This window comes from Dendrobates tinctorius, unplaced genomic scaffold (assembly GCF_039654945.1).
Source record: "Dendrobates tinctorius isolate UK_male_01 unplaced genomic scaffold, ASM3965494v1 ptg000016l, whole genome shotgun sequence".
In the NCBI taxonomy this organism is placed as follows: Eukaryota; Metazoa; Chordata; class Amphibia; order Anura; family Dendrobatidae; genus Dendrobates; species Dendrobates tinctorius.
Genome location: NW_027361684.1, coordinates 55,037,106 through 55,057,015, shown reverse-complemented (window position 1 = coordinate 55,057,015; position 19,910 = coordinate 55,037,106). Strand labels below are relative to the sequence as shown.

Here is a 19,910-nt window from a genome sequence, read left to right as displayed (position 1 = left end):
CACATAGCAGAAGGGCCACCCAGGAGGATAAAACCCGGCTCTAAGGAGTGACCGAGAAGCCTTATGGCTGGGGAGGGATCCGCAGTGCCCACAGAGACAGCAGCCAGGGATGGGTCCAGAGGACCTTAAAGTAATAACACCGACTAGCTGGGTGACTTAGCAGAGGGGAGTGCGGGGCCCAATCTTCCAGAGCACTCACCGCTTCTCCCTTTCAGATCCACAGGATATGTGCTCACCGTCCTGTCAGCGCTGCGAGGAGGGAGCCAGAGCGCGCGCTTCTGAAAATGGCCGCCGGCTCGTGCACGCCCCGCCCTTTACCGCTATCAGCCCGCCGAGATTCGACCTCCCGCGGCGGTTCAGAGGAGTTCCACAGTCCAGGGGGTCCAATACCGGCAGGTATGCCGCGGCACCACGAGTCCGCTGACCGGATCAAAATCAGGATGTGAGGAGCTCTCCCTGAACGCGTCCTCTCTCCGCCGCTACATAGCCACGCCCCAATTCTAATATATTTTATGAAAATATACAGTCAAAAAAACTTTTAGCTCATGTCCTCATGTTGCAGCCGCATTGCATTTTTTCTCCAATTCTGTTGCAATTGTAGCAAAAGATAGCTTTCACATAGTTACAAGAATCTTGCATTCAAAAACTCATATCACAAGATAAACTTATCTTGTTTCATAGAATATACCCATATCTGGTAAAATGCTACAAGCAAACCAAAAAATATCAGTATGCATAGTTATACTTGTTAATTAAAATCTGACGCTTCCAATTCACAATCACACATGGGTGAACAGGTCAAAAGCAACATTGCCGGTATTAGATAAGTGCACACAGTTCTTATAATACAGCATGCGGCCTGCCCCAGAACCATCGCTGAGGTATTATACAGTACACCTTTACAAGTCACCAAGGGCAGCCAGAAGTGTCACAGTAAAATGTGCTGGCAAGTAACCTGACAGGCAAAGGAAGAGATTTTTGTGGAGATTGTCTGCAAAACATTTTTGGAATTTAGAAAATATTGTTTCCCCTTAGGCCACATGCACAAATTCAGTATTTGGTGAGTTTTTTACATCAGAAGTTGTAAGCTAAAACCAGGAGTGGAACAATCAGAGGGAAAGTGTAATAGAAACACGTCATCACTTCTGTATTTATCACCCACTCCTGAAATCCCCACAGTACTAGGCGAAGGGGACACATGACTGTAGGAAGGGGGGACCCTCAAATCCTGGAGTTATCATCAATTTTTATATTGGTTGTATTAGGCTGGACATTTCCCACTTTAGAAGCAGCCGTCCATTTGTGTGCCTGGTTATATATGACTGTTGGAGGGAGGAGGTAATGAAAACATATCTTACCGTACTGTCTCCTCCTACCAGAAGACATGGCAGACGCATGTGTACAGGCTCAGGGAGGGTAATACAGGGTTTATTACCTCACAGAACTGAGCAATTTCTCTTCACACATCATGTGAGGGTGCAGCATCATCTACCTCACATACAGAGGAAAGTTTCACCTCAGACATTGTGTGCTCCTCCATTATCTCCCTCATGTAACAGCCTCCCTCACTGCCCCTGTACTCACACTGCAGACATGGCTGACATCTCATATAGTGTATATCCCATTTGTGATGTCTGCAGATTCTCATTGTCCCTGGTGTCATGTTGACTGTGGGGAGTGTGTGACAGGAGGCGCAGTACAAGGACAGTCATTTCACTCCGCTCAAGATGTAGTACACATATACATAGCTCCCAACTATCCCTAATACAGCAGCATAGTCCTGATTTTCAGACTCTGCCCCACTGCCACGGCTGGGATCTACTTGTCCATCAATGAGAAGCAGCAACCACGCCCCTGCTAGCTTCAGGCCACGCCCCCTCATTTGCCCCTCCCACATGAGCAGTTAACCTGCAGAGCTCCCCACATTCAGCACTCCTGTGAGTGAGGTACCGTATTTTTTGTACTATAAGACACACTTTTTCCCAAAAAAATTTTTGGGGAAAATATGGGTGCGTCTTATAGTTGGAATATACTTACAAAATACTGTGGCGGTGGTCCCGGTCCGACGCTGCAGGGTTGATGCAGCCTCCCTTCCCAGGCTGGTGCGGCGGTCGTGCTCTGTGGTGCGGAGGTGATGCTCTGTGGAGGGAGCGGCTCCGCTGGCATTTTGTGAAAGCCTAGAGGTCCCCGAAAATCCATTGCTGCGATGCAGTGGCCTCCGGGAAAATGGCGGTTAGGGGCGGTGCATGCTCAGATTCAGATCTCGGCAATCTGAGCATGCGCCGAAGTGGCATGAGAAAAAAAATTTCCCCATAGTATAACATTGGGTCGAGTGCTATCCGATAAAACATAAGAGAGCGCTTAGTCATGTTATACGCTGGTGTGAGCGATGCCTTGTAATAATAAATAGGTGTTTATTGCAGGCTTAGACACGTGCTCTGTCTGGCCTGTTTCAGCAGTGTCCACCTTTCTGAGGTGGGCACAAGTGCAATTGACCGTGCCTCGGAAAGGTAGACACTGCCAAAAGTGAGGTTAGATAAAGCACAAAATGACTCTGTTTGCCTCGTTAACGTCCACAGCCCTGCCATAGGTTGTGCTATTATCCTGTGTATCAGGGCTTCAGACAGTAGCTCTGACGTAGTAACTGATGTGTGGCAAAAACACAATATGAAAATAGCCTTAATGTGTTAGGTCCTTCTTTAAAGGGGTTGTCCGGGCTTTTCACATAATCTCAGTACATATCTGGGCTGCAGAATTATGACAATAAGTAATTTACTTTCTGTCACTAGTTTGAACGGTTTTCTAGATATTCTGAACAGAACGTCCAAGGGGGGGGTGTTATGGCATTGAAATGAGAACTAGTCGTAACCTCCTACTCTACTCCAAACATGCCCTCTATAGCAACAACCCCACCCTCCATAGCTACAGGCCCTCCCTGTCCACATGAAGAAGCCCTCATCACACAGTAATGAATTCTTCCCCTCCAGCAGCCTCAGTGCAGAGAGCAGACCACCCAGCTGCTCCTCCCCCAGACACACACTGAACAGTGATCTATGGAAAGTGAAACTTGTGAGGAGGAGGGAAAATCGTCCTGTATTCTGGGCCACTCCATGATTACAATACATAACTCATTATCAGTAATTCCTTCCCTCACTGTCCCAGGCTGCTGGCAGCAGTGAGAACAGACTGTGTGATGGCCAGTGATGGGGTTCTGCAGCTTCTAATCTGCACAGGGGATGGCAGTCTCTGATGTAATCTGTTGTGCACAACAATAAGCTGACTGCATTCTCTAATTGCTCCTACTACCCAACGTACAATATTTTTACCTGTCATGCTATGTGCAGCTTTTACATAGTGCAGATTTTGGTGTCAGATCTGCTATAATCAATTACAATTTTGTAGTTTAAAATATTCTTATTTAAAGTTTGCATTTATAATTTAATTCATTACTTGTTGGAAATATTTTTTCTTCTGTTTTTAATTGTGAATCAAATAAAGTGATTGGCAATGAATGGGTGTGGTTGGGGGCATGGATAGGGGTGTAGTTGGGGTCGTGGTTTAAAATTGTAGAGCCACAAACTTTGTCCTTCTTTAACCCCTTAGTGACCAAGCCAATTTTGATCTTATAGGGGTAGTCCCATCTCCAAGATCCTATCCCATGTAGTAGGTGTAATAATAATATTAGGAAATACCTCAAATTAGAAATGTAATATACTTTTTTTTTATTTCCCTATGTCTCTTTCCTTATGTATCACAAAGGTTATGTCACTGTAAGGTGACCCAATAACCAAGAGTGTCACTCATTTCCTAAAATACATATTTTATTAAACATTAATTGACATACAACCATAAAACCATTGCCTCAAACCAACACTTATAGGAAGGAGAAACAGCAAAAGGATACAAATTCAATTATATAAAGAGTCAAAATTTAAAGAAAATGACTGCAGTATCCTGAATATTATAATATGCCCAACAATATGCTTAGTATTTATTGATTGGATACATTTTTAATAAAACTATAGAAAATTGCATGCAAAAAAACCTGCATAGGTGTGAAAAAAAATTACTGCCTTAATGTGAATAGAATCTAACACATAATTCACACCTTTGAATAACTATTCATTAATCAGCTGTTGCTGCTGCTATACCGCCAAGACATGGCTGTAGGAAATTGCATGCGAAAAACCTGCATAGATGTGAATAAAATTTACTACCTTAATGTGAATAGAATCTAACACATAATTCACACCATTGAATGACAATTCATTAATCAGATGTTGCTGCTGCTACACCACCATAGCCTTACAAATGGCTGCAGAAAATTGCATGCAAAAACCTACATAGATGTGAATGAAATGTACTGCCTTAATGTGAATAGAATCTAACACACAATTCACACCATTGAATGACTATTCATTAATCAGCTGTTGCTGCTGCTACACCACCATAGCCTTACACATATGTGGATTCTAATTACCCACAATATGCAATATATGCAGCCATTGCTGCTACAGCACTACCACAGCCTCTCACCTCTCATGTATGCAGGTTAAAATGACCCAAAGCATGAAAATAAATGTGAGGAATGCATCGCCAAATACATATTACCTAAGCAGTTTGCACAGTGGAGTTGGGCATAGAGTAGGATGCTGCTTCCCCGCACCCCAATGCACGTTTCGCCCCTGCTTCTTCCTGGGGGTGTGTCTAGTTCTCCCACGTCACCCTTCTTATACACATCGCAGTCCAATGAACACAGGGAAAACTGGTAGGGCATTGTTCTTGAATCATGAAAGTAACGTCCAATGAAATCATTGAAAAGAGGAGCTATATGAATCAAGACCGCCCACTTGCAGTCAAAGTATTCTAAGAGGAGTATTTGCCTGATATAACGCCTCCCATCAGTCAAATCAAATCTTGGTTATTGGGTCACCTTACAGTGACATAACCTTTGTGATATATTCATGCATTGAGAGTGTAGCCCGCTCCTTTGAAGGATAATGGGCTTGGGTATTGTGCTTACCAATTGTTTCTCTGTGTTTAGACAGTGTACCCGTAAATTTATGGATTTTTCGGCTAAGGAATCTTCTTGGCGTCTTAAAGCGTCGAATATTTTTCGTACTACTGCCTCACAACCATCTACTGATGCATCCAATAGTGAAAGAGATCTGATTAAACAATATAAAAATTTTGTTCACAAAAAAACTAAAATTTGGTGGACAAAAACTACACTTGAAAATTATGTGAGCCAAAAAATTATCCCTAGAGGTCTGAGAGTACAATTATTCCCAACTTTTGATCTTGGGGAACAGAAATTGGTTGAACGATGGATGGCAGCTGCTACCACATGCTCTATGGAATTTCTTCAAATTATGTTTGTTTGTTTTAATGTTTTATTTATTGAAATCTGCAAGTTACATCCGAAAGAAAGCAATCAACAGGGTAGCTTACAAAATTATTATATAACCTACAAATTCCACTTTTCGGGAGATAAACAGATAGTTTGAAATATCAATTCATGGCAAAAACTATTGATATATAGAGGTTTAAGGACACCAACAGCCTTAAAGGAACTTCCAGCAGCAGGATTATCTGGGTTCAAATCTGGGTTCTTCCCATCCACACGCCCCTGCTACATCACATATGCCATGATTTCAAACAAAGATGAAGAAGAACAAAAAAAAAGAAAAGAGAAGAGAAAAAAAAAAACAGTATAGGGAGTAAAGGGACAGGAGGTCAAGTAATTAGAGGAAGAAGTTGGGATATAGGGGTGGAATATAAGGGAGATAAGGGGAGGGGGGGGGGAACACCAGGCAACAAGGATTTCGTCCACTCTGATAAAGCCAAGCAAGGAGGCCACCATAGCCTTATCAACTTCTACTAATGGATCTGAATCGGGTCCATGGGTGCCATACTCTTTCAAAAGCTGAAAGTGAGCCATTCACCAAGGCAGCCAGTTTGGCTACTTGATATAGCATATCTACCTTCTCTTGCAATTGGGATATAGATGGAATGGTAGTTGACTTCCAGTTCATAGGTATCAAAAGTTTCGCTGCTGAAAGAATGTGTTGAGTCAACAGAGCAGTATTTTTATGTCCAGTCGGTGACAGAAAATTTAAAAGCACTATCTCCGGTGTCAAAGTAAGCTTTTTGCCCACAATTTCCCCGATATAATCCTCTACTAGTCGCCAGAACTGCAGCAGGGGTGGACAGGACCACCACATATGTAAGTATGTTCCCTCCGAATCACAGCATCTCCAGCATCTAGCAGAAGACCCCGTCCGCCAATAAGTGTTCTGCTGTGGTGTAATATACCATCTGGCGACTATTTTAAAGGAATTCTCTTGTGCTCTAACACATTGTGATGGGCCATGAGATGAATTATAAATGTGTGATATTTGATTTGGGGTAAACTTGAATCCCAAATCCTTTTCCCAATGTGTTATATAAGCTCTTTTGAGACAACAGTCAGTTATATTTAAAATCTGGTAAATAGACGACATTATCTTTTTGGGTTTATCCTTTGTTGCACAGAGAGTCTCAAATGCAGTCAGTGGGCGGGTAACGTCTGCTCCTAAAAGATACCGTGCCAAGGAGTCTCTTATAGAGCCGAATTGTATAAAGGTCAAGTTGGAAAGCCCTGGTTGCTTCTTCAGTTCCTGAAAGGAGGGGAGTGCCCCGTCCGCCAAGAGGTCATCAACCGCTACATTTGCCAGGGAACCGGGTTTGATTACATCATTGTCTCGGGAATAAGATGCATGTGGCATTATATCTGCCAACTTGAGTAAGGGGGACAAAGGGGGAACTAGAGTTTTCACCAATCCCTTCCATAATTTTAAGGTAGCTTTGGTGTGTATATTAGGTAGATTTTTGTTTATGTTTTTACAAGGATATGCCAAAAGGATGGATCTCAGGGGATAAGGTGCTAGGGCTTCCTCCACCTCAATCCACTGCTTATTGTTAGGAGACCGTAACAGGTCTACCACTCTGGTAAGCATTGTCGCTTGGTAGTACCTCATTATGTCTGGTGCACCCATCCCACCCCTTGATTTGTTTAATGTTAATGTCCTGTATGCTAATCGGGGCTTTTGCTTTTTCCAAACATATCTGCGGAATAATGTATTAATTTTAAAAAGATACGATTTGGGGATGGTTATAGGGAGCATTTGGAAAATATATATAAACTTGGGTAAGATTAGGCTCTTCAGTAAATTTTTCCTTCCCATCCACGACACATACGAGTCCCTCCATGATTTCATGATGGTTTCTACTGAGGCAATTAGGGGGGGAATATTCTGTTGAAAAAGGTCTCTATCCGATCTTCCTATCTTTACACCTAAATATTTGATATATTGTTTTGGCCAGGTGAATGGGTATGTACTTTTTAGTTTAGCTAAGGTATTCGGGGATATATGTATGTCTAGCGCTTCCGACTTAGACATATTTACTTTAAAATTGGAAATTTTGCTATATTGATCTATAAGAGCCATCAATGTTGGGAGTCCCAGCAAAGGATTAGTCATCAAGACTAAAAGATCGTCCGCAAATGCCGCTATTTTATAGTGTGTCTTATTGATGCGAATACCCTCTATTCCCTCATGTACTTGTATGGCCTTTAAGAGAGGTTCCATTGCTAGCACAAATAACAACGGGGATAGGGGACAGCCCTGTCTTGTTCCGTTCTTTATAGTAAATGCATCTGTTGTAAAATCGTTAATCCTAATATGTGCTGTGGGCTTATCGTACATTGCCATTACGGCTGCTATAAACGCTTCGGGTATCTCAAACTTGATCAGCACTTCCCGTAGGTATACCCAGTCCACCCTGTCAAAGGCCTTCTCTGCATCTGTTCCAAGAAGCATCAATGGTAGTTTACGATTTTTTGCGTATTGAAGAAGGTGCAATACTTTATGGACATTATCCCTTCCCTCCCTTCCACCCACAAACCCGGTCTGATTTAAGGAAATCAAATTTGGCAATGACTTGGCCATTCTTTTTGCCATCAGCCCTGCTAGGATTTTTAGGTCCACATTAAGGAGAGAGATTGGCCTATAGCTACTACATTGTTCAGGATCCTTCCCCTCTTTGTGTATTAGGGATATTCTGGCTGTAAGCATTTGGTTTGGCAATGGGTGGCCTTGTAAAACTGCGTTGCAAACGTTCAATAAATGTGGGAGTAGGAGGCCAGAGAAGGATTTATAGTAAAGTGCTGAGAGTCCATCTGGACCGGGCGCTTTCCCCTTCGGGCACTTTGACAGGGCGGACTGCAACTCCCCCAGTGAAAAAGGTCTAGTAAGATATTGTTTTTGGGAATCAGACAAGACAGGCAGATCTAAAGTGCTTAGGAAGGACCTAGTGTCCATGCTTCTTTTAAGTGCGGAATCGGCGTTATCTTCCGGACGGAGATTATATAATTTCTTATAGTAGTCAAGGAATGCCCGCTCCATGTGCTCAGGAGCTTGCGAGCTGAACCCTTGTTCATTCTTAATTGAGTTAATCAGCGTACGTGACTGCCGCTTCCTTAGTTGCGATAACATTAATTTGGATGCTTTGTCTCCATGGACGTACATTCTGTTTTTCCATGTTGCATATAGCTTAGCAGATCTCGAGTTTAATATGTCTTTAAGTTGCTGTCTTTTTTGTTGCAGCTTCTCTAAGCTATGTTGATCTATTTTATGTTTATGTGTAAGCTCCAGCTGTGATATACTATCATAAAGATCCTGGATTTCTTTTTGTTGCAGTTTATTTAGAAAGGAAGTGATAGATATCAACTCCCCTCTGACAACTGACTTATGTGCTTCCCATAGTATCTGTGAGGAAATTTCTGGTGAAGCATTTTGCTCAAAATATTGGGAGAGCACTTTGTTTATACGTGTCTGTACCTCGGTACTTCCAAGTACTGACTCATTGAGCCGCCATACTCTATGTCGGGGAAAGGCTTTAGATAATGAGAATTTTAACAAAACCGAAGAGTGATCGGAATAAATATTCGGAATTATTTTCGCCTGTTGTATATTGGCAAGCATTTTACTGGATATAAAAATATAGTCTAAACGGTGGTAAGATTTATGAGGGTGGGAGTAGAAGGTGTAGTCTCGGTCAGAGGGGTTTAGATATCTCCATGTGTCAATCAATTGTAGAGATCCCAGTTGTGACTTTATTCTGTAAAGATCTTTAGGTGAGAGCGAACTTTTCTGTTTAGTCGTGTCTAGCAAAGGCTCTAATGCAACATTCAAGTCCCCACCCACTATCAATGCACCCTCTCTAAAGCCATCAATTTTTTTCAGTGTTGAGAGTACCCATCTCAATAGTTTTTTATTTGGTGCGTATAAACTGCACAATGTTACCAGGGCACCGTTTAGTAGACCTTTGACAAAGATGTAACGACCCTGAGGGTCCGCCATAGTTTCTCTTAGCTGGAAGGGCACTCCCCTTGCCACTGCTATTGACACTCCTCTGGAACCGGACTGGGTGGTTGTCGCATGAAACCATTTATCATAAATCGAGCTTTCAAAGGAGGGCAATTTATCCGGTTTGAAGTGCGTTTCCTGAATAAGCAATACTGCTGCCTGCTGTTTTTTGAATAGTTGTAATGTGTGGCGTCTAGTGTTTGGAGAGTTCAGCCCATGTGCGTTAAAAGAGATGAATGTGTGTACCTTATCCGAATCCATCATGTTTCTGTACACAGCAGCATCCTTGCAGCTCACGACGGGGACGAACCCTTGTGCCTATAGGTGTGGGGAGGGGGTCTAGGACAAGTAGACCAGACGAAAGAAAGAAAAGGGTAGAGAAAACAGAAAGGTAAAGAGGGGGAGAACACAATATTAACATTATCCATGTTATTAAGTTGCACAATATCATTGACCAATATGCCAACGTACCATAGTTACCTACTGACATTGTTTCATAGAATGCCAGCTTGAGGAAAATTCCAATCAGCCTATAAACTAAATATGAAATATAAAATGCTCCATTCTAGGAGAATGCCCAGTTTGGGCTGTAACTAAATCTAGGTTGAAACCTTACAACGAATTATTGGATAGATGTGGCAGCAGTGCTTACCCATATTTGGAAAAGCACGCCAACCCCATCAGATTTGCTTCAACCACATTCAATACCCCAACTGGGGTAGACACCAAGAAAAACTTAACTGCAAAATCTGGGTCTAACCCAAAGATCAAGTATTGTCTCTGGAGTCCTTAGGAAGCGAGGTCTTTGTCAGCTTCCTTTTCAGCCTTTGTGATTTTGGCGTCAGGGCTATCTGCCACGCCGGGTCATCTGGCAGCGGATGCAATAGGGTCGCCGAATGGAAGGACTCCAGATCCGGGTAGGCCTCCAGCTCAATCCCCAAGGACTCACATGCCTCTTTGATGTCTTGTGATGTTCTTGCTGAGATACCTTTTTCTCCATTTGTGATATGTACTCCAAACGGGAACAACCATCTAAAACGGACGCCTTTTTTTATCAATGCTTCAGTGAACGGTTTCAAGATCCTCCGCTTCCTGAGAGTGCTGGCCGATAAATCCTGGAAAAGTTTAATTTGTGAGCCTTCATATGAGATCTCCTGCGCCTCCCGCGCTCTGCGAAGAACTAAGTCTTTTGCTCGATAATCGAGGAAGCGACAGATCACATCTCGTGGAGTTTCCCCTTGAGAAGGCCTCGGACGCAATGCTCTGTGTACTCTCACCAGTTCAATTTCCTGCGGATCTGATTCATTAAGTAGTTCTTTGAATATCTCTTGTGTTGCTTTCCATAACGCCTCAACGGCCACCGTTTCAGAAAGGCCTTTAACTCTTATGTTGTTACGACGTTCTCTGTTCTCATGATCTTCTAGCACCGTGTGAATTGTATGTAGTTGGATTTCATGGACTTTTAAAGAGTCTAGTACAGCGTTCGAACTTTGCGTCATGGCAACTTGCGAATTTTCCAATGTCTCAAGTCTGTGGCCTTGAAGTTTTAGGTCGTGTTTTATCTCTGCAAGTTCTTGTCCTATTGGCTCAAGAGCTTTAGACAATATACGTTTGATGAACGAACGAGTGACTAAGGCCTCTCTCGCTGTGCTGCCCGTGTCAGAGTCGCTCTCCGGTTCAGAATCTGAATCTCCTAATGAGGTCAAATCACGAAGCTTGGATGGTTTAAGAGAATCTGACGGAACCGTTTGTTTTGTAAGAAAGTCATCCATGTCTGTTTGCGTAGTGGACTTTGTAGGTTTGGGCATGCTTTTTTGCGTTTTTACGCTGGATCTCCCCATTTTTGCAGTTATCTAAAGCAGAGAAGAATAGAGCAGTTTGAAGATTAGAATTCCTCTCGCTGGCTATGAATTTAGCTAATGTTCCATTTTATGCCCAATCTTATAAGTGATAAACAATGGAAAGAGATGTCGTTCTGGCTCTGGTCACTAGATGGCAGTCTATAACCACTTTCTGCTGGTTTTCCAGAGAATCCTCTCTTATATTCGTACAGCTAGGTATAACATGGGTCAATTAGAAAGCAAATAAGGGGGGGATGAAAGATGTAGGGACAGCACTGGTGGGGGGGGAGCGCTTAATACAGATCTAAGGCTCCTTATATTACTCCATTCTCTCCTCGCACCCCTCGGGTCAGACAGTCTCAGGCCCCCACTTGATTAATTGATTATCTCCTTTATTGCTACGGAGTTAGGGAGAATGACCATGCTCTCCTGGTCCTCTGTCCCCTGAATCAGACCCCTCTGCTTAAGACACTCCGTCACCTTGCTTCTGTTATTTCAATGTTACCTCAGCTCCAGGAGACGCTTGAATTCCTCAGATCTCTCTCACTGACTGCAGAGAGGGGAGGAGGCTGAAGCGTGCCGCTGCACGTCTATTCTAGGTCCCGGGCCGCGTGTCTTCTGCAAGCCCGACGGGACTATTTTCAATGCTGCGGCGTGATACACACTCTCTGTAGCCGTCCCCCAGCTATGAGAATAGTAGCGATTTTATGTGTCCTGGTCAGGGGGTTTCGCAATGGTACCTTATTTGCAGGGGAGGGTTAGCTCCGGGGTCTCTCTTATCTGACAGCCTTGGGTCAGGGGTGAAGTCCTCTACCCGAGGCGATGGTGCTGTTAGCAGTATATCCTTCCGCCACTCCGGCAATCTCCCGCCTGCAGGGCCACAGTTATATGAATCCCTTCTTTATCCCGAACGTGACTTGCCACCCAGGGTCTATGCGATCCAGTGGGGTCCTGGTTTGGGTTGTAATGCGGGGATGGTATAAAAAGAAGGCTCTGGTGATATTAGAGCCCCTTTTGGTGCATTTGTCCGGGAGCTCAGGTTTCCTGCTTCTTGCTCCACCAACGTTCAGGCTCCGCCCCTTCTTCAAATTATTATAGAAAGCAATTCCATGTCTATCAATAAGATTGAGGAAGAAATAGGAAGATTGGAAACTAACCTCAAAAAAGATATGAGGAAAGAACATCTTGAGGACCTTTTGAAGGATATAAATAATGATCTTGAAAGATGGGAAAAAGATATATGTCAAACTAAAGCTAAGAAATATCAAAGAGACCGCATGGATTATGAAAATCAGAAGGTTTACAAATGGCAGTATCCCAAAACTGGAGAGAAGGATAAGAGCTTCAGAAAAACTTCATATAGTTCCATGTCATCTGCTTCTGACACTAGTACATCTCAGTCCAATATCGAGAATAATGCATCTTGGAATGGACGAACAAGATATGGCAATAATCAGAAAGCAGCTGATTTCTTTAAGAAAAAAACGAACAAAAGAAATGATCAATTTAATGCCGCTAATGCCTCTTTTTCTTCAATAGTATCAAAAGTATCTTTCCCTTGGCTTTTATTGTGCCATCTCTTTAAAATCAACTTTCTCGAGAACAAATGTAAATCCTTTATGGATGAAAACGCATCTGGAGAATATGAAGGACTTACCTTTTCTCCTTCATATTCTCCAGATGCGTTTTCATCCATAAAGGATTTACATTTGTTCTCGAGAAAGTTGATTTTAAAGAGATGGCACAATAAAAGCCAAGGGAAAGATACTTTTGATACTATTGAAGAAAAAGAGGCATTAGCGGCCCTTGAATCTCTGGCTATGGAGAACGAATCCATTGAGGTAAGTAATTTCCCGGCACATCTATTAGGAAAATCTAAAAAATTTCCAGCATTGAGCCTTTTTCCAGCGGTAGAGGTATTCACCAAGATGGTGTCACAAGACATTGAATTACTTTATCAAAGGGGGTATGGACATACCAACTTTAATCAATTGGATAGAGAAGCATTGGATGAAATGAAAAATTGGCAGGATGTAGTTTTCAAACCCGCCGACAAAGGTGGGAATCTTGTGATTTGGCCCCACACGATGTATGAAAAACAGGCGTTGAAACTCCTCAATGATAAAAACTGTTATAAAAAAATGGTAATTAATCCTATTAAATCTTTTCAGGAGGAGTTGTGCAATATATTGGAAAAAGCCTTTATGGAGGGAATTATCCCTAGGAAAATGTGGGATACAATAAAGAACCTGCACCCGCGTATGCCGACGCTATATTTGATCCCAAAAATCCATAAAGACCCCACAGATCCCCCAGGGAGACCCATTGTGTCTGGCAATGGGGGACTGTGTGAAATTATAACACAAGTTTTGGATTACTACCTGAAACCTCTGGTAAGTGAACTCCCGTCTTTCGTAAAAGACACTACGGCAGTGTTACGAAGACTGGACAATTTAAATTTAAACCCAGATAGTATTTTTGTCACGGCAGATGTAGAGGCGTTATATACGTCGATTAAGCATGTGGATGGGATAAAAGCAGCGTCAATGTATTTGGAAGCTAGCAATTTGGATAAATCAATGATAGGTCTCCTGTTGGAGTTATTAAATTTCATATTGACACATAATGTCTTCTTGTTTGGGCGGGATGTCTATCTGCAACTTCAGGGGACCGCAATGGGGACCTGCTGTGCCCCCTCATATGCCAACCTTTTTTTGGGGGCATGGGAAAGAGATATTTTTCAATGTAACCCCATTCCCCAGAATCATCTCATCCAGGAATGGATGAGATATATTGACGACATTTTGTTTATATGGGAGGGCAGTATTGTGGATTTAGAAAAATTTATGGCTAATTTGAATCTAAATAATTCTAATATAAAACTCTCCTTCAACTATGGCACCAGGGTGGATTTCCTGGATTTGCAGATTGACATCCGGCCCGATGGGAGTATTTCTACTGATGTGTTCCGTAAAACTACGGCTACAAACTCAGTATTGCACGCCCAGTCGGCCCATTTACCATCAACGATAAGAGGAATTCCCATCAGTCAATTCCTCAGAGTAAAGCGAATATGCTCTCAAGAAAATGATTTTGAAAGACAGTCTAAAGATCTAGTGAAAAGATATAATCGGGCCAAGAACATAACAAGGAATGAGCTCCTGTATAAAAACAAACAGAAAGAGCAAATTAACAGAGATGACCAAGTGCGTCTCATAACGACATACCATAGTAAGTGGCGAGAATTCCGTAATATTGTAACCAAGCATTGGCCAATATTGCACACGGATCCTGTACTTAAGAATATTTTGCCAGCAGCTCCCTCTATTGTAGCAAGGAGATCTAGAAACCTAAGGGATATTTTGGTGCATAGTCACTATGAACCAAAAAAACAACAACCAGTCAAGGATTCCCAGATGCCCGTTTTTTTCCCATGCGGGCGGTGTAAGGCATGTGCAAATTGTGTAAAAGCAAAAGATTTTAAAAATTTTGATGGATCAAGAATCTATGTGATCAGAAAATTCATCACTTGTACATCTAAAGGGGTTATCTACCATGCCACCTGTGCCTGCGGGAAAATATACATAGGATTAACTACCCGAGAATTGAGGATTCGCGTCCGTGAACACATTTTAGATATAGAGAAGGCAAAAACTATGGAGGATATAACTAGTCTTAAAACTATTCCAAGACACTATAAGAAATGTCATAACTGTGATTCTCGCAGTTTACAGATTAAAGGTATAGATATGGTATCTGTAGGACCGAGGGGTGGGGATCTGGGTAAACAGTTGGCCCAGATAGAAAGTCGATGGATTTTTAGATTAGGCACCCTCACGCCTCAGGGCCTAAATGAGAATCTCGGCTTTGGGGCATTTCTGTAAATGGTTCAGCTAGTAGACTTTTCTTCTCTTTCATATTGGTGCATCAGTTTTTTATTTTTTATTTTGATTTTATCTAGTTTTATTAGGGTGGGATTAGGATATGTTTACATGTATGGTTTTAGCATATGAGTAATTGTCATTTTGTCTCACCTAGATGGATCACCCATTATCTGCAGTCTGATATGCATTTCAATGAATGTGAACCCTTTCTCCAAGTTCTCAGGGTGGATAAAAGAAAAATGGAAGAATCTAGTCTGAAAAATGAATTGGGTGTCAACTATTATAAAATTCAACAGAACTTGTAAGTACATGTGACATTTTTTCATCCATCAAGATTGTGTTATTGAGAAACAAGAGGAGATGATTATTATGTGGGGGATCAGATAGGATAGGGCTGGTAGGAATGTATTATTTCATTAATATCTCCACTTTTGGTGGTGTCAACACAATATACAGTACCAAAGCTTATGTTAGTGTATCGGAGCGGCGTTGTTTTTTTTTTTTTTTTTTTCCACCTCAGTAGTGGCATATGATACACAGTCACTATAATCAATATATATTCACTAATTTTTCAAGTTAAAAATATATAAAAAACATATAAAAAACATAAATATAAAGACTGGGTTCACTTCACTTTTTTGCACCCATATGCATTATATTTAATGGATAGGTTTTATAAAAATTGCAATTAAAAATTTAAAAAAAATAATAATTAATTTTCACTGCACTTTTTTACATCACTCCGCACTTTATTGTATTTAGTGCGTCACACATTTATATATTAATATTAAATAAATCTAGGCACTGGCTGTTTAGGTCAGTGATAATATTAAGTGTATCAAATTAAGTCCATAATAATTCTATTCACTTGCACGCTATTTGTAGTTTTAGTGGGAATGAAAATAGTGAACTCTGGTACAATAAACCGGCCTGCTTTGTCTCACTCGCACGGCTGTCTGTCTTTCAGGCATTTGGTGGGTAAGAAGTGTGGCGTGTCTCCTTCCTGCAGGGGAGACTGTCTGCGCTCTGCTCAGCCATGTGCAGGTTTGATGGTCAGCGCTGTGTGTTTGTTTCAATGTGCGCTGAGGCTAAATGGTAGCTCTGTATAATGATTTGACTGATGGGAGGCGTTATATCAGGCAAATACTCCTCTTAGAATACTTTGACTGCAAGTGGGCGGTCTTGATTCATATAGCTCCTCTTTTCAATGATTTCATTGGACGTTACTTTCATGATTCAAGAACAATGCCCTACCAGTTTTCCCTGTGTTCATTGGACTGCGATGTGTATAAGAAGGGTGACGTGGGAGAACTAGACACACCCCCAGGAAGAAGCAGGGGCGAAACGTGCGTTGGGGTGCGGGGAAGCAGCATCCTACTCTATGCCCAACTCCACTGTGCACACTGCTTAGGTAATATGTATTTGGCGATGCATTCCTCACATTTATTTTCATGCTTTGGGACATTTTAACCTGCATACATGAGAGGTGAGAGGCTGTGGTAGTGCTGTAGCAGCAATGGCTGCATATATTGCATATTGTGGGTAATTAGAATCCACATATGTGTAAGGCTATGGTGGTGTAGCAGCAGCAACAGCTGATTAATGAATAGTCATTCAATGGTGTGAATTGTGTGTTAGATTCTATTCACATTAAGGCAGTACATTTCATTCACATCTATGTAGGTTTTTGCATGCAATTTTCTGCAGCCATTTGTAAGGCTATGGTGGTGTAGCAGCAGCAACATCTGATTAATGAATTGTCATTCAATGGTGTGAATTATGTGTTAGATTCTATTCACATTAAGGTAGTAAATTTTATTCACATCTATGCAGGTTTTTCGCATGCAATTTCCTACAGCCATGTCATGGCGGTATAGCAGCAGCAACAGCTGATTAATGAATAGTTATTCAAAGGTGTGAATTATGTGTTAGATTCTATTCACATTAAGGCAGTAATTTTTTTTCACACCTATGCAGGTTTTTTTGCATGCAATTTTCTATAGTTTTATTAAAAATGTATCCAATCAATAAATACTAAGCATATTGTTGGGCATATTATAATATTCAGGATACTGCAGTCATTTTCTTTAAATTTTGACTCTTTATATAATTGAATTTGTATCCTTTTGCTGTTTCTCCTTCCTATAAGTGTTGGTTTGAGGCAATGGTTTTATGGTTGTATGTCAATTAATGTTTAATAAAATATGTATTTTAGGAAATGAGTGACACTCTTGGTTATTGGGTCACCTTACAGTGACATAACCTTTGTGATATATTCATGCATTGAGAGTGTAGCCCGCTCCTTTGAAGGATAATGGGCTTGGGTATTGTGCTTACCTCTTTCCTTATGTGCAGTCAATTCAGGACCTTAGGTATCTACGGTTATGTCCAACGATCATGTGACTGAGCATTTAACTTTTTTCACAAAAAATTTACATTAGACCTAATCTTTTTTATTTTCACAAGGGTAACACGAGAATATGGACAATTTGTTGTGAAATTTCTCCTGAGTTTGCCGATGCCCCATATGTGGGGTGCAATCTCTCCTGAGTATGCCGATACCCCATATGTGGGGTGCAATTTCTCCTGAGTATGCCGATACCCCATATGTGGGGGAAATCCACTGTTGGCAGGGCTCGGAAGGGAAGGAGAACCTTTTGACTTTTTGAATGCAAAATTGGCTGGACTTGAGAGCAGACGCCAAGTAATTTAAAAAGCCCCTGATGTGCCTAAACAGGGGAGACCCCTCACAAGCAGGGCCGGTTTTAGACAAAGTGGGGCCCTGGGCAGAAATTTAAAGTGGGGCCCTAAATGCTCACATGTTGCACCATCACACAGAAACATTTCGGTTATATTTACATGCGCTGAGTTCAGGCCGCTAAACGAGCGCAATTGACAATATTGAAGTCATTCAACGCTTATTTCCCGGCCTCTTTAGGGTAGGTGCACACGTTCGGTAATTGGCAGCGCTTTGGACGCAGCGCATGTCCGCTGGGTCCACAGGGCTGCCGGCTACTGAACGCAGGTGAATCCGCATGTGTTCATTGAACCGTGCGGATTCACCGTGTCCAATACATTGTACGGGTGAAATTTTACTTTTTATAAATAGACGTCTAGAGGGACGCGCCGCATTTCCCTCTCCGTGGGTGAGCCGCGGGCATCTATGCATGCATAGTGGACATGGGATTATGCAGTGTCCAATCCGCATTGTTTACTGATCGTGTGCACCTACCCTTACTTCAGCTGAGGAAGAATGATTAGTACAGATAGTCCTCAATACAATATAGTGCAGGTCCCATATAGTACACATAGTAAAATGCACTCCCCATGGTCCTTGATAAAGTATACTGCAGCCCCCCTCAGAGTATAATGCAGCCCACCTCAGAGTGTAATGCAGCCCCCTCAGACTATAATGAAGCAACCCTCAGAGTATAATGCAGCCTGCCTCAGATTATAATGCAGCACTGTATACTGCATCCCCCTCAGAGTATAATGCAGCTCCTTCAGCGTATAATGCAGCCCCCTCAAAGTACAATGCAGCTCCACACACAGTATAAAGCAGCCCCTATAGTATAAGGCAGCCCCCACACACAGTATCGTGCAGCCCCTTCACACACAGTATAATGCAGCCCCCAACACACACACTATAATGCAGCCCCCTCAGAGTATAATGCAGCCCCTCTCAGAGTATAATGCAGCCCCCCTCAGAGTATAATGCAGCCCCCCTCATAGAGTATAATGCAGCCTTGTATACTGCAGCCCCTTCAGAGTATAATGCAGCCCCCACACAGAGTAAAAAGCAGCCCCCCAGAGTATAATGCAGCCTCCTCAGAGTATAATGCAGCCTCACATACAGTATATTTCAGCCCCCCACAAACACACAGTATAGTGCAGCCTCCTCACACACAGTATACAGATCTTTCTGGTATCAGACCACCATGATATCAGTGCTGTATACAGATCTTTCTGGTATTAGATACCCATGTTATCAGTACTGTATACAGATCTTTCTAGTATCAGACACCATGTTATCAGTACTGTATACAGATCTTTCTAGTATCAGACACCATGTTATCAGTGCTGTATACAGATCTTTCTGGTATCAGGCACCATGATATCAGTGCTGTATACAGATCTTTCTGGTATCAGACACCATGTTATCAGTGCTGTATACAGATCTTTCTGGTATTACATAACATGTTATCAGTACTGTATACAGATCTATCTGGTATCAGACCACCATGATATCAGTACTGTATACAGATCTTTCTGGTATCAGACACCATGTTATCAGTGCTGTATACAGATCTTTCTGGTATTACATAACATGTTATCAGTACTGTATACAGATCTTTCTGGTATCAGACCACCATGATATCAGTGCTGTATACAGATCTTTCTGGTATCAGATACCATGTTATCAGTGCTGTATACAGATCTTTCTGGTATCAGACACCATGTTATCAGTGCTATATACAGATCTTTCTGGTATTAGATACCATGTTATCAGTGCTGTATACAGATCTTTCTGGTATCAGACACCATGTTATCAGTGCTGTATACAGATCTTTCTGGTATTAGATACCATGTTATCAGTGCTGTATACAGATCTTTCTGGTATCAGACCCCCATGTTATCAGTGCTGTATACAGATCTTTCTGGTATCAGACACCATGTTATCAGTGCTGTATACAGAACTTTCTGGTATCAGACACCCATGTTATCAGTGCTGTATACAGATCTTTCTGGTATCAGACACCATGTTATCAGTACTG

The 19,910-nt window shown here is 42.0% G+C and overlaps 1 protein-coding gene across 4 annotated transcripts in view; it reads right to left on the bottom strand.

Moving 5' to 3' along the window:
• SH3KBP1 (SH3 domain containing kinase binding protein 1) overlaps positions 1-19,910 on the bottom strand; it is a 585,247-nt gene that overhangs the window by 18,699 nt on the left and 546,638 nt on the right. The window lies entirely within an intron of this gene.